We start from the raw sequence: 392 nt of genomic DNA, 5'->3' as shown, positions 1-392 counted from the left end.
CCTGAGCCACCCACGCTTGTCCCCCTGAAGCTCTGCTGGGGGTGGTGCTGATTCTTGGCTGAGGGTGGCCACTGGCAACTCCTGACCATGCTCTGGCCAGCCCCTGGCATCGCCCTGCTCCCCATTCCCCTCGCTGCCCGCTGCCCCTCACCAGCCACAGCTCGGACCCCCAAAGCTGCCTCTCGCTGCTCCGAGGGTGAGGACTGCAGGAATGAGCGCAGGGAGAACCGCTCCAGCATCTTCCTCGGGTACCGGCGGCAGGACCCACGCCAGTCTCTCTCGGAGCTGCCAGAGCCCAAGGTGATGCCCAGCACTGCCCCGGAGCACCACCTCCTCCCCGAGGCCCCACTCATGGTCCCCGAGGCATCCTGCTGCGCCCAGAGCCAGGACCC

This window comes from Buceros rhinoceros, unplaced genomic scaffold (assembly GCF_000710305.1).
Source record: "Buceros rhinoceros silvestris isolate BGI_N320 unplaced genomic scaffold, ASM71030v1 scaffold20488, whole genome shotgun sequence".
Lineage (NCBI taxonomy): Eukaryota > Metazoa > Chordata > Aves > Bucerotiformes > Bucerotidae > Buceros > Buceros rhinoceros.
This window is presented reverse-complemented; position numbering follows the sequence as displayed.